Source organism: Haemaphysalis longicornis, unplaced genomic scaffold (genome assembly GCF_048455015.1).
Source record: "Haemaphysalis longicornis isolate Haplotype H1 unplaced genomic scaffold, Haemaphysalis longicornis Haplotype H1 scaffold_13, whole genome shotgun sequence".
NCBI lineage: Eukaryota > Metazoa > Arthropoda > Arachnida > Ixodida > Ixodidae > Haemaphysalis > Haemaphysalis longicornis.
Genome location: NW_027526233.1, coordinates 12,836,340 through 12,847,654, shown reverse-complemented (window position 1 = coordinate 12,847,654; position 11,315 = coordinate 12,836,340). Strand labels below are relative to the sequence as shown.

Sequence of the window (11,315 nt, the reverse complement as noted above, 5' to 3'; positions counted from 1 at the left end):
CGGTGCAGCCAGACGGTGCGGCATGCGTCGGAGGCTGTGTGCTCCGTTGTTCGCATTTCTTTTAATCCCCCCTGTACATGCTCGTGCTGGTTTTATACCCGGCTTCTTACCAGTATGCAGGTTTATTGAGCAAAATGAGCCACGTGTACGGTAAAGTTACAGTAACCCTATGTTTGTTCAGACCTGGAGGGATATTTTGGTGCATTTCACAGAGCCATATATCCCGATATTCAGATATGTGTTATAGGAGAAGTGCACTCATGAGGAGGAGCTGGCGGAGGAGAAAACTTAATTTAACCGTCAAATCCAGCTGTTTAGCGGGCCGGGTCCGACCACAGAGTAACAGTATTTTCTTCAATCTATAGAACGCCATCCCGAGCAGACCATAATTTCTACTTTACGCCTGGAAGGGTTGGTAAACAATAAAGAGCTGCTTGGAAATATTAATCGGTTTCGATTATCTTATATATGTACGTATCTATTTATTGCGTTCGTTAGCGAGTATATCAAACCTTCAATTTTGTAATCAGTCAGTTCCTTATGATAGCGATGGTTACGCTATAGAAATTTGTAGCACAAAATCCGCCTTTGAGCACTCTGGACCACGTTGTCTGGGGCGCGATAGCGATCGCGTCGCAGAAGCCTACTCATTGTGTTTGCATGTGAATAAACAACACACGCTGTGGATACGCACCTCCTACTTTGTGAGACTCCCAAACATTCACAAAACTACCAAGGAGACGTTTTTGACGGTGCAGAAATATTAATGCCTTAGGCACAGAAAAAAGAATATTCGTCTGATACAAGTTAAGGAAAACGAAAGGAATAGAAGACAGCCGCTTTATCCTTTTGCGCGATGCACGTGTGCGCGATGCCCGCTGCTTGGTACGTGCCATTAGACTGTTGAGTCTTCATAAGGGCATCTCAGAAATACTGTGGGGAAGCCCACGCTTTTTGAATACTTAGCAAAGAGCACTGCGTGCTGAACTTCGCGACTAAGCTACAAAGGACGAGTTACACACGATATTCTGGACGATGCTCTGAAGAAAGTTGTTCGGGTAAGTCTCGTGCCCCGCGCGGGGTACGAGATCTAGCCCCCTCGCGGTGGCTCCTGCCCCGCAGAAGTGACGTCAAACTAAACTAGTCACGTGACTTCCTGTGACGTCACAGTTTTTTTTATTTTTTTGCACATTTGAAGGCATTGACCAACGTTGGGCATTGACGGCGTGTGTTGCTCCATGTGGGACTCTGGCCTTGGCTCTAACCGCAAGCCTGCGCAACGTTACGTCCTTATCGCCTTGCACAGCGGCTGCCTCACGGCGCTTTTTTCTTGTTGGGAGAATTGTTTGCAATTATTTATTGAGCATTTTTCGTGAACTTGCTGCTGCTAGTCTTGGTAAGCCTAACGCATCCTAATTTGGCAAGCTGCTTCGCCCCGCTTTTTTCCGTGCTCCTTTTGTTGCCGTTAAATATGTTGCTAGCGTCATATTGTCTTGCAGTTCGCGTGCCATCGGCTTTATGCTACTGCATTCGTTGTCTACTTGTTCCGATCGCTACTTGCATTCCAAGCCTTGTATTTTGATTCTGGCGTAAAACGTGCGGATCAGTTTTCCAGCGCTTTGCGCCGTGGCTAACGAGGTAGCCGAATTTGATGACGTGATAACGCGAGCGACGCAGTGCCAGCGGCGTCAGTGTGTGCACGAATCAAGTATCGTCAGGTAGCGCAGGGCATCGTCGAACGCAATCCGTCGTCGCATGTAGCCTGTTCTGCAATTTTTCTCGCGGGGCACTGCAAGAAACCTTACTACCCCGCGGAAACGATCCATGCACGCTGCATGCAGGGAGCGCAGCTCCACTTTCGTGGGTGGCCTGGTGAATGGGAGAGCCCAGGAGCCTCCCGTCCATGGGCAGCATGGTGCTCAGCTATCGCTGAAACCAGCCGCTCACTGGCTGGCTTCCTGTGCAAGGAGGCGCAAGCTCCAAATGTGCAAGTTCGGGAGAAGTCAAGCCTTGATAAGATCGCCGTTTGTGCCAAGCTTGACACTTGTGTTAAATAGTGCTTTCAAGTTTGGTGTGCTCAAGGTAAACAAGTGACTCTTGTTGTTCATCTATGTTTTTCGAATTTGTTGCTTCGAATAATACTATTGTGCTTTCATGATAGGCAAGACCTCAAATGAGCTGCGAATGTTAAGCAATCTCTAGGCAGCCATTATTGAATGCACAGGAAAAAACGTTTTGTCTACCTTGAAATTTTCTACATAGGGTTCGTGGAACTGCCAGCTAGCAAGTTTAATAAAAGGTTGTTATCTGCTCAATTATAGTAAATAGGTAGCAAGGGATAGATAGGATAGCCCTCCCTCCTCACCAGCTAATCGTCTGGCAGCGTCTCATAACTTCCTTCACAATTACCGCATGGATTTTATTTCCCTCACCTTTGCCCCACTGCCTTCTGGCTTCAACCCGGTTAGCCAACAAAACTTCATCCTGCATCTGTTCTGATTATGTATTTTGGTACGCTAGTTTTTTGTTTACTCGTGTTTGGCTTGGAAGTCAACACAACCAACAATACTTTCATGCCCACTCAGTTGGATGGCCAGTAATGGTGAGAGCTTCTCTCGAAGGCTTACAGTGGATTCACGAATTCTGATTGACTGTGACATCGATGTACCCATCCAGAGCACCCTGTGGAATTCAACTTGAGGTTAATACTTGTGTTCACAGCTGGTAATTGTCTGCTCTGTGAGGGGGGTGAACAATAAAAGTTTCTAATTGCAAGGAGATATTTCATGTTCTTTTGCTTTTTAACTCTGTGCTGTGTAAAAAACTGTTGCGGCTAATTGATTAAGTGACTATGCTTAGTCGTAAGGGCCATAATACAGTGTCCCATATTTTGTTTGCAACGATGCATACCCAGCAGAGCTCAACTGCTAGAAAGCACAATCTCTGGTGGTGGTAATTAGCTTGAAAAAAAAAAAGGCACTGAAACTATTTTTTAAGCTAACAAGCCTGAAAAACAGTTTATGGAGCACATCTACAAGGGAATGGTTCTTGTACAGCTTGACATTACCCTCTCCTGATAGTACTTAATACCTTGTGCAGGAACTGGAACCAAGGACACCTAGTTTGTGAATATTGCAGTACAGCTGAAAGCTGTATGTATCGTGGAAGGCTTCAACAATAAAATGACTCTAATGAACGTACTTCTGCTTTGGTGTCAATGGGCAGCATGTGAGCATTGATCCGTGCTTCGCTGTTGACATTTTTGCTACACAAAAACAGGCTTGATCAGGCACTGTAGCAAGTCTTCATGAAAAAACACGGGAAAGAAACTGGACAAAAAAGCTGCGAACACATGGACACTGTTCATCACAGCACCTACCTTTCCTTGTACTTCAGTACTGTTATTGTCGCTGTATTTTTCCCCAAAATATAAATCAACTCTCCAAGATTCACACCTTCAGACAGAAAGCAAACATGGTGTTTGTCAATGACAAGTGATTCTACCAAACTTCCGTGGCTGTGAAAAAAGTCAGTGAGTAGCTCTACTTTCTCTGCACAGTCTGTGGTGTGAAGTTCCTTTTCCTAACAAAACACAAGGGTTTATTGGCACAATACACAGAAAAAATGCCAAATAAGCAAGTGATGCCTTCTAGCACTACACTACAGTCCTGCAGGAAAGCCAAACAACCAAGTGCTCTTTTTGCTTGAGTGCAAAGCTCTGCAGAGAAGCCAAGAAAGATTCCTTTTTTGTTGACACCAAAGCTCTGCTGGAAAGCCAAAACGTGTTGCTTCTGTCACTGCTGATTTGCTGTAAGACGGGCTTGTGAATGTATTGCAGTAAGGCATTTGTTGTGTACATGTCCTTCATACCTAGATAAATATGACAGGCTGGCTGTGTAACAAAAACGTCAAGTGAGGTAACAACCAAATGTTTTATGTAAAATGTTAGAATACTGTTTGTTATAAATAGCAATTAATGGTTTTGACAGCAGTTAAGTGGCCTGTTGGAAATCATAGGCTAAAACTAAACAAAAGCAATGTTTCATACAGCTGCAATCGTGTCAAATAGCAAAAGAATGGTTTGGGCCCTAAATTCAGCAGGCATGTTCCAGCTGGGAATGTGTTGGTAGAGCACAACAATAATAAAGGCATGGGGAAAAAGGTTGAGCTTAGTTGAGTTACCCCCAAAGTATTGGTAGACAGTTAGAATGCTTACAAAAATTTATAAATATTTTGGACACACTGAAACAATAGGGGAAACTTCACTTGCCCTGGTTTTAAGTTTATTAGTACTGAGCTTAATGCACCCCACACAACACCATTGAAGAATGTTACACCTGCATGAACACAGCAGCATTTAAGGTATAACAGTTTTATTTGAGCAGAGGTAAATAGAATATTTCATAATCAATCCATTTATACGTAAATTAGAAAAAGTAGGGTTTTTGAAGTGAAGCTCGGAAGCATGCTATATGAAAGGGACGAATGGCGAGTTGTTACTAATCACAAATTTCAACTCAACCACCTTGCCAGAAACAAACCCCTTCTATGGAGGGAGTGTGTGTAATCTCAAGATTTTTTAAAGAAAAGTTTGTGAATGCACTGTACACGTAGGCCAGAAGGTATTTCGACACCCCAGCCGAGGACTCGGAGTCATCAGCGCTCTTTTCTGCTGTTTTGATGATCAAGGGCTGTTTGTTCAGGAACCACCCCCTTTTCTCCCTTTGGCCACCATCTTTCTCAGTCACTGCATTCATGTGCTTGCTGTGGGAGCTAGCAAACATGAGGACCACCTGTAAGTAGGATTACCTCAGGCTCGCACAATTGCTGGAGAGGCTAAACAATCTTTTCAAGATCCCCAACTGTGAGCTTGCACTTTTTTTTGCGAAAAAAACAAAGACATCTAGATAGGCCTTTGAGAGCTGTCTGAAATCACAAAAGTGAGTATTTTGTGCCCAAACTGGCCAGCTAACCTCACTAGTCGACCCACACGTTGAATGCCTCGCATAAAAATCAAGAGACTCACTGCATTGGCTTATTGCATGGCATTGTGTGGGTGGGCTTCTGGTTTCCACCTATGAAGCCTGTTGGTTGTGTTACTGTCCAGTCCTGCTGTCAAACTTCTTTTGAGACTTGCACTGCCCTGGAGTGTACCACCGTGGATTACTTGGAATTTATGTTGGCCATGAAAAATCCTAGTAAATCGTTACAAGCCCCTGAAGCTGGCTGGAAAGTGGGCATTTGTTTAGCGACCACTGTTTAGGGGCACAGTAGGCAGGCTGTTACAGAGGCTACGAAGAAAAAATAGAAGGTTCGTTCATTAAAAAGACTTCTTTGCCCAAAAAACAAATGACATCAATTTTATTGTAAACTTCAAACAAATAAGATAGTACAGAAAATGTGTAGAGCAGTGGAAGTTCCATACACACTTTCCAGCTATTTCTCTATGACATCACAGAATCTTGTTTGTGCAATTGACAGCCACCAACCTAACCCACCGCAAAAAAAGCATAACTGCGCAATTTCAGTGGGGCCTCCATTCCGTTTGATCGTATCACTTGAGTGCTAGCGTACATTTAACACACAGATAACTGCATTTACAGTGCACGTCCATATGACGTCACTCGTGCCCATATTACATCAATGCAGTTTGAAATTGGGATGTTTTTCACCGTTTCTTTTGGTTAAACTCGCACCATTACAGCCTTGACCTTTGCCTATCAATTACATTTGCAGCGTGCTTGCTGCTCATACCCATGGACACAAACCATCCGCTGAGGCTTTCACGTTCCAGGCACATTTTCAGATTCTCTTTGACGTTGACTATTGAGCCTGCGTAGAACCCATGGGTTTTCATATGCTGGAGACATGATGGTCGGCCAAGTGTATACCGTTCCTGTTACCGTCTGTACAGCTTCTTCTCTGACCCCATCGGCTGGGTGTCCTGAATTAAGTCCCTTTGCATGAGGGGAATCGGTAAAATCTGGCCAACATAGCCACATATACAGAGACGTGAAGGTTACGCCAATGCAGCAGCTATGGCATGAAGCGCCTGGCTAGTGTACCTTTTGGAGGACCCAGTTCCTAATTTGTCATAGCATCATGTGTGTGCCAATGTGAGGAGCTGAATGCATGATGGAAACTACCCAGCCACAATCTGGGCCACGGGATACGAGACTGCCAATGTTCTCACTCTTTCACATCCTTTGTATCGAAGATGTATTTCTGCCACATTTTACTGTAGTGAAATGGCTCACCACTACAGCTGCAATAATTTCTTCTGAAAAATCTTTTCAAGCGCTGAATACCATGCATTTATGATGCAAGCTCATGATCACCAAACTTTTTCGCGCACAAAACGTATTTCGGGTAAACAATTTTAAGCCACAATTCAATCCACTCGAAAATATATACAAAAAACGCGACAAAACTGCCGATTTCGGGTTTTTTTTTTTGCTAATCTCCTTAAAGGGGAAACTACTGTGCTGGGTTGTACGCGGTATATGTGTGGGAACACCAATGATTACCTTTTCTAGCTATCCGTGGTTTGCACTTGTAATGCGCACATGCGACCAGTGAAATATCAGTGGCCGCGTCTAGCCTACGTCCCGCGCTGCTGTCATTTTGAAAACACACCGCGATTTTAGGCCACCCATTTAAGCATTCTGAACTTGCCGTGGTGCAAACTGTTGATAGCAGATGCCGCCGCGCGGACATGCCGCAGCAGGCTCACATAATCACGCTCGGACGGTGTCTTTTCTTGCGTGGGACGTGGGTTGTTCGAACGGGGCCACTCGGCTGCGCGATGTCGTAGATGGGATCCGGACAGTTTATCGAACGCCGTTTTATCGAACGCCGTTTTATCGAAGTCGTTTTATCGAACGCCGTTTTATCGAACGCCGTTTTATCGACGGACGTTTTATCGAAAGTGTTTTTCTCGGCCTTTTCGAGTAACAGAATTTGCGATACGTTTTTTTAATTTCCTCCTCGCTATGTAATTTGCAAATCTTGTCTCCACAGCAGGCCTATTTAAAAACATTTATAGTCTGTCTTCTAGTTGACTTTTATTTCCTGCGTGTTTTTTTGTTTGTTTTTGTGATGCGCGAAATATGTCACCAGAATTTTTTGCTGTGATCATTGCGCAACTGGTACTGCCATAACGAATCTCCTTGTGTCTCTATCCCCTCTGATCCGAAGCATATCACGGCATTGTGGCGTATTGATTAAAATGCCTCGATATGCTTCGTACCTTTTTGTATAAACCGCTTTTGTGTCGACACATAATCTAATTATTTCGCCGCGTATGTTGTACATAAGTAAAGCACTTCTTGGCGCTTGAGGGTCCAATGTCAAAAACCTAACTGGAACGCTAGCAAAAGTCTCTCCCGATTTCTGCATTCCTAATTCTTAATGGGATCTGAGTTCAGTTGCTAACCCTAGTGAAAATCTTTCAGCTGGTCTTAACTGGGATCAACTGGTCCCAGTGGGGAATTAACTGGTCCCAGTGGGGAATTAACTGGTCCCAGTGGGGAACTAACTGGTCCCAGTTGGGATGCAATTGGTCCCAGTTGGGAAGCTGAAAGGGGGCAACTGGTCCCAGTTGGGAGGCGACTGGTCCTAGTTGGGAAGTTGAAATGGGACAAGTGGTCCCAGTTGGGAGGCATGGTCCCAACTGGGAATCTGAAAGGGGCCAACTTGTCCCAGTTGGGCTTAAGCTGGTCTCATGTGGTAGGCATGCTGATCGTAGAATCAATGTATAGTGTTACAGATCATTGTTTCCTCTGAATTTGCGCAAGCTTTTACAAAGCAGCTTTTAACCCGAGGTACCCTTAATTAACAAAATCAGACGTCGTAAAATTGCCGTTCTCGCGCACCGGCGGGTGGCCCGAACTCTCTCACCGTTTCCTGCCATTGCATATTATTTTCTCCTCCCTCGGCTTTGTAAATTATCATCCCTCTTAACTTCTCCTCCTGTCCTCATCCATTTATACTTTTCTTCCAGCACAACTCCGCAACACCCAGTCGACGCGTATGATGTAGGGGCGCGCTGGCGATCGAGACGGCCGTCCTAGGGCCGCGAGAGGAACGGTCGCGACGGCGAAGGACGGTCTCGCGAGCATGGTAGCCGAGAGGCGCGCTGCAGGGAATTAGAGTTTCGGATAGGGGGGAGATTTCACGACGCCTGCGACGCGCCAGAAAATTTTTTTTCTTGATGTGCGGGAAAACAAATTAGGCAAGAGCGCTTTTACCGGGCATACAAGCAAATACAAGCATAATCGCGAGGAACGCCAGCTGGAAACAGGTAGCAGACAGAAGTGCAGATGTCGCGGCCACAATTGCCGTGGCAGAAAAACCCCGTCATTAAGACTGCCTTCAACGTGTGATTTTTATGAACTACGTTTATGAGCATGGAGGAAAACCTTTTCTTTCCGTCATGTTTATGAGCCACAGTAGCGTCCATTTTGATACGCCACTACGATGTTAAGTTAGCCGTTTTAGAGGCGTTCAATCATCGTGTATCCAAGTAACAAACTGGTGTACAATTTATATTTTAAACAAACCTAAAAAATATTGCATTCTGTAATTTTTGACATTTTGTTGGGCTAATTAAATGTTAAATGACATATTTATTCAAAATTTTAGTCGTGCGGTTTCTGCAGTTTCGTACAAAGGCAAATGGCGCCGTACAGGTAAAACGTGATCGCAGTAATCGTGGTAACGCTACTGTTCTCTGATAGCCTACGTTTAAATATTTCGTGGGAGCACTATAGATTATATGCATAAGCTCTATAACAAGCAAGTTGTGCTTGAGGTCTCAAGGATTTTTCCCCAGCAAGGTGCAGCTATCGCAAGTTGAATAAGACTGAGGGACAAAGGATTTTGCCCTTGACAGTGCAGGTACGTGTCTCTGTTTTTTTTTTTTTCTTTTTTTGTGTGCGTGACTATCATGAACTGGCCATTTAATTGCTGCTTCAACTTTAGTTCTACAAATATACTGTGCTCAACAAACGTGTTTTCTACGCGCTTTCGTTCTTAATTGCACCGGCGACCGCTCATGAAGGAAGTTGACTTAAATTTTACTTTATTTTGATTTTATTTTCACAAACCACACGTCCTAGGTATGTTTTTTTGACGCTGTGTCTAAAGGTACGTCGGACTTACGCCGATCCTAGAATCTAACGATACGTCGGACGTACGCTGACCCATAAAATCTGGTTGTCGTGCTGCATATCTAAATTGCCAAATTACACATTTTCAGAGACCGGAGCCTAGGGGGCGGATGCTGAGAACAAGTGCAAGCCATTCTTCCACCTCACCCTCGCCTGCTGATACGGGGACACCATCGAAGCAGAGTGAAAAAATCGTTGTGAGCCAAGGAAGCAATGAGGAGGAACTATATTGATGCAGTTTTAATAAATGACACCATAGAAGCTCTGCTGCCTTGTGCCATTTGTTGGTGCTACCTGGTTGCGCAGTCAAGTGCAGTTGGGAGAAACGTCCCGCTGCAGATGATTGTGGAACGGGGAGTGCCGGAGCAACTGGTCCCAGTTGGGACCAGTTGCGGCCATTCCCAGCTATTCCACTTGCAGCTGGTCCCAACTGGGACCAGTTTCAACTGGTCCCAACTGGGATTTACTGCAACTGGTCCCAACTGGGAATTGTTCCATAACCCAGTTTAACTGGGACCAGTTGGGACCAGTTGGATTCCCAGTTGAACATTTTCACTAGGGAAGAGGTTACCAAGCCTTGTACTACTGTTCTCGTTGCCTTGCATGAACTAACGAGACAAACGTTAGGTACAAAATTGTCACCGTACTGCAGGTTGGTACGTTTTCATCTCCCTCTGGTTGCACCCCAGCATGTCTGCTGGGGTGCATGCTCTTGCCTTTTTATCATAAGGCATAAAAACAGTAAGATCAAAATAGTAAACACTGAAAATGGAGAAATCATGAATGTCTACTCAAAATACAGCGTCGTGACCCGATTACCTCTAAATAAAAATGGAAAAATTAAAAAAATGAGAACGAGCGATACTATGGCCCGTGCGATTATACCTGAACAAGGCACACAAAAAACCAACAAAATACGCTGCCTGGTCGGGCGTGTTTCTTCAAGGCCACCACGAAAACTTAAGGTTGGTGAATCAAAAGAGGGGCTAAGAGTGTTGACGCAAAAGTAGAAAATTATACGAAATCCTGTATTTTTTTATTTGAGCATGATTAACAAAAAACGTAAATTGTGGTGGGATGGGCAATTGTCCAGCTGTACTAGCTTACGAGTTTCCCTAGTGCGAGGTGACCTCTGACGACTTGTCCTACTTGACGAGTTCACCTATGACGAGTTGGCTGTGACAGGTTCCCTTGTGACGATTCTCCTAGACTCCACCACCTCTGTTGGGGTCTCACTATCACTGTCGGAACCCCCCTGTTCCAGTCACATAGCACTAATCTTTCAGAAGTTCTTGGCCCAACATTTCTCCAGATGCAAACAGTGTGACCCCAAGGTCCGAGTAGGAGTCGCGGGTAAACCACGTGACTAGAACAATTGTGGGGTACAAGACTCTGGATCACGTAATGATGAACCATGGCGCAAGGGATATATTTTTCAACACTAACCTAAACACGCCGATACACATCTAAGGAATATTGCGCACGGGGTTCGGGTTGGTACTATAGGGGCAAATTCTGTAATATAAACAAGGGGGCCCCCCTAGTGAAAATGTTCAACTGGGAATCCAACTGGTCCCAACTGGTCCCAGTTAAACTGGGTTATGGAACAATTCCCAGTTGGGACCAGTTGCAGTAAATCCCAGTTGGGACCAGTTGAAACTGGTCCCAGTTGGGACCAGCTGCAAGTGGAATAGCTGGGAATGGCCGCAACTGGTCCCAACTGGGACCAGTTGCTCCGGCACTCCCCGTTCCACAATCATCTGCAGCGGGACGTTTCTCCCAACTGCACTTGACTGCGCAACCAGGTAGCACCAACAAATGGCACAAGGCAGCAGAGCTTCTATGGTGTCATTTATTAAAACTGCATCAATATAGTTCCTCCTCATTGCTTCCTTGGCTCACAACGATTTTTTCACTCTGCTTCGATGGTGTCCCCGTATCAGCAGGCGAGGGTGAGGTGGAAGAATGGCTTGCACTTGTTCTCAGCATCCGCCCCCTAGGCTCCGGTCTCTGAAAATGTGTAATTTGGCAATTTAGATATGCAGCACGACAACCAGATTTTATGGGTCAGCGTACGTCCGACGTATCGTTAGATTCTAGGATCGGCGTAAGTCCGACGTACCTTTAGACACAGCGTCAAAAAAA

General features: G+C 45.0%; 2 long non-coding RNA genes across 2 annotated transcripts; both read left to right on the top strand.

Annotated features, from left to right (window-relative positions):
• Positions 1 to 1,221: 1,221 nt before the first annotated feature.
• Positions 1,222 to 3,200, top strand: LOC144164249 (uncharacterized). The gene is made up of 2 exons (XR_013321117.1): positions 1,222 to 2,082; positions 3,100 to 3,200. It is a non-coding gene; the product is annotated as an uncharacterized LOC144164249 (long non-coding RNA).
• A 4,239-nt stretch (positions 3,201 to 7,439) lies between these two features.
• On the top strand, positions 7,440 to 9,431 carry LOC144164251 (uncharacterized). Its single transcript, XR_013321118.1, has 2 exons — positions 7,440 to 8,898; positions 9,260 to 9,431. It is a non-coding gene; the product is annotated as an uncharacterized LOC144164251 (long non-coding RNA).
• The last annotated feature ends 1,884 nt before the right edge of the window (positions 9,432 to 11,315 follow it).